Source organism: Octodon degus, unplaced genomic scaffold, assembly GCF_000260255.1.
Source record: "Octodon degus isolate 3935 unplaced genomic scaffold, OctDeg1.0 scaffold00067, whole genome shotgun sequence".
Classification (NCBI taxonomy): Eukaryota; Metazoa; Chordata; class Mammalia; order Rodentia; family Octodontidae; genus Octodon; species Octodon degus.
The window spans coordinates 1,837,451-1,840,570 of NW_004524643.1; the positions used below are offsets into that span (position 1 = coordinate 1,837,451).

At 42.6% G+C, this 3,120-nt stretch overlaps 1 pseudogene; it reads right to left on the reverse strand.

Moving 5' to 3' along the window:
* Window positions 1-322: 322 nt before the first annotated feature.
* LOC101570833 lies at window positions 323-1,885 on the reverse strand (annotated as a pseudogene).
* Window positions 1,886-3,120: the final 1,235 nt, after the last annotated feature.

Sequence of the window (3,120 nt, forward strand, 5' to 3'; positions counted from 1 at the left end):
ACTCAAAAATACTAAAATGGAAAATCCCTTTCATCTTGTAATGAGAAAAGCCTGTGTCACCCAAAATTCAAAAGACATTAAAGATTAGTAAACTCAAACACATAATAATGAAAATATTCTGCATATTTTAAAAGACTCTGTAAATAAAGTTCAAAGAATAAAAAATAAACTAATAAGTGAGGGGAAATGTTTTCATATCTGATTACAGTTTTGGGCATTTTAGATGCAAACATTTTTATGGACAGTTTAGAGCTTAAATAATTCCACAGAACAGAAAAAAATGGATAAGACAAGACAATAGCATGCAAAATCATAGCAAAGATTAATATTTCTCATCTTCATCTTTTCCTCAGCACCATCTGCTATAACCTCCTCACAATCCTCCTCGAGGGCAGCCATGTTGCCCCAGGCCTCAGAAAGCTCCCCTTCCTCCATCTCCTCACCCACATACGAGTGAACAAAAGCATGCTTGGCCCACATAAGATAAAATTTGTGGTTCAGGTGACCCCAGGCCTCATCGATGGCTGTGGGGTTGCTTAGCATACACGCAGCCTGCTGTACCTTGGCCAGGTCTCCACCAGGCACCACCGTGAGAGGCTGGTAATTAACGCACACCTGGAAGCCAATGGGACACTGGTCCACAAACTGGATGGTACACTTGGTCATGATGGTGGCAGTGGCAGCGTTGACATCTTTGGGGCCCATGTCACCAAGGCAAAACAGGCAGCAAGCCATGTATTTATGGTGGTGAGGGCCACACTTCACCATGTGCATGGCTGGCTCAAAGCAGACATTGGTGACCTCTGCTACAGAAAACTCTTGGTGATAGGCTTTTCCTGCAAAGATGACCAGGGCATATGTAGTCAGAAGGAAGTAGATGTGGAGATAGGCTGGTCTGGAATTCTTTCATATCAACATTCAGGGCTCTGTCAAATCTGAGGGAAGTAGTAATGGAAGACACAACCTGGCTAATGAGGTGGTTTAGGTTAGTACAGGTAGGGCATGGAATATTGAGATTTCTGCAACAGATGTCATAGATAGCCTCATTGTCTATCATGAAAACACAGTCATAGTGCTCCAGGGTGGTGTGGGTAGTGACAATGGAGTTGTAGGGTTCTACTACAGCTGTGGAGACCTGGGGGGCTGGGTAAATGGACTACTTTTTTTTTAAAAAAAAGTGTATTTAGTACAGGGTCTACAGGGTCTCACTACCCAGATCGGACTCCTAGTAATCCTCCTGTTTTCAGCCTCCCATGCACTGGGATTATAGGTGCGCGCCACCATGCCCAGTCTCAATCATTGTCTCAGCACGCCCCAGGGGTTGGGAATTGAACCCCAGTCCTTGCCATTGCCTAAGCAGGTACTTTATTCCGCTGAGCTATCTGGCTGGCCCTTGGACTTCTTGCCATAGTCAGTGGAGAGACGCTCTATCAGCAGGGAGGTGAACCTAGAGCCAGTGCCCCAGTCAGAGCTTCATAAAACTAGGAAGCCCTGCAGACCTGTGTACTGTTCAGTCAGCTTCTGAATTTGCTCCAAGGCAAGGTCAGCCGTCTCCCTGCCATTGGTATAGTACCTCCAGGCACAGTTATTGGCAGCATCTTCCTTGCCTGTGATGTGCTACTCAGGGTAGAAAAGCTGGAGGTAGGTCCCAGTGGGACTTCATCAGTGACAGGGGTTCCAGGTCTACAAACATTGTCCTGGGCACATGTTTTTCAGCTCTCATCTCACTGAAGAAAGTGCTGAAGGAGTCATCTCTGCTCCCAATGGTCTTGTCACTTAGCATTGGCCATAGGGCTATGCCATGTTCCAGGCAATAGAGCTCCCAGCATGCATTGCCAAGCTGGACACTAACCTGGCCAGTATGGATGGAAATGCCTTCACACATGATGAGGTCTTTGTAGGGCTCAGTGGCCTTGGAAAAGGCAAGAATGGAGTAGCAAGGATCTCTGACAGACACCCCCAAGGAGTTGGGGGGCAGGGGAAAGAGGTGGTTTTTTTCAAAATAGAATTTTATCTTTAAGAACATAGCAAGTGACAAATGTAAATTACATGAACACAAAGGTGCTTATACTATGTAAAGAGCCACTAAAAGTCTGTAAGACATGTAACCCTATTAAAATATGCAAAGGATACAAAGAGACAAAAAATACAACACGATGTGGTCAGCGAGATAGCTCAGCAGACTAAAGCTTAGGCAAGCACAGGGACCACGGTTTGAGTACCAGCACTACATTTTGTGCCAGTTCCGTCCCCAGGGCAGGCTAAGCTGGCCAGAGTCCAGGTGTGATGATGCACATCTGTAATCCCAGCTCTGGGGAGGCTGAAAGCAGAAGGATCACCACAAATCCCAGTAGTGAGACCCTACAACAACCAAATACATTAACAAAAACAAAAAAATAATTAAAAATGAAATACCACACAAATAAGATTTAAATTATGAAACTACTCTTAATTTCATTCATAATGAATAAAATGCAGCCAGGTGTGGTGGCACACGCCTGTAATCCCAGCACTTGGGAGGCTGAGATAGGAGCACTGTTGTAAATTCAAGCCCAACCTAAACAACATAGTGATAACTTGTCTCAAAATAAATAAATAAATAAATAAATAAAATAAAAAAATAAAATGCAAAATAAAACACTGATATCAAAATGGTCATTTAGTGCCCTAACAAAAAATTCAGTGAGAACATATCCTCATGGTTAGACTGGGAAAACAAGCACTTTATTTTTATTTATTTATTTTTAATGAGAAAAAAAAGACAAAATAGCAGTGAAACAGTCTCAAAACAGGTTAGCAGGAAAGTTACATGGAAGTGCACATACATGAACATAAGTTCTGTAAAGAGAAATCTTGAAATGTCTAGTAAAACCGTAAAAAAAAAATTGTGTATCTTTTCACCCAATAATGTCACCTTTTAAAAACTCGACACACAAGAAATCAATAGATTTCTGGGTTACAGTGTGATATTTCAGTGTATTAATTTAATGCATAAAGATCAGATCATGGGAACTGGCAAATTCACCACCCCATGCTTCTGTAGGGTTTTCTTGCACTGAGAACACTCAAAATCAGCAATTTTACTTTGTGTGTGTGTGTGTGTGTGTGTGTGTGTGTGTG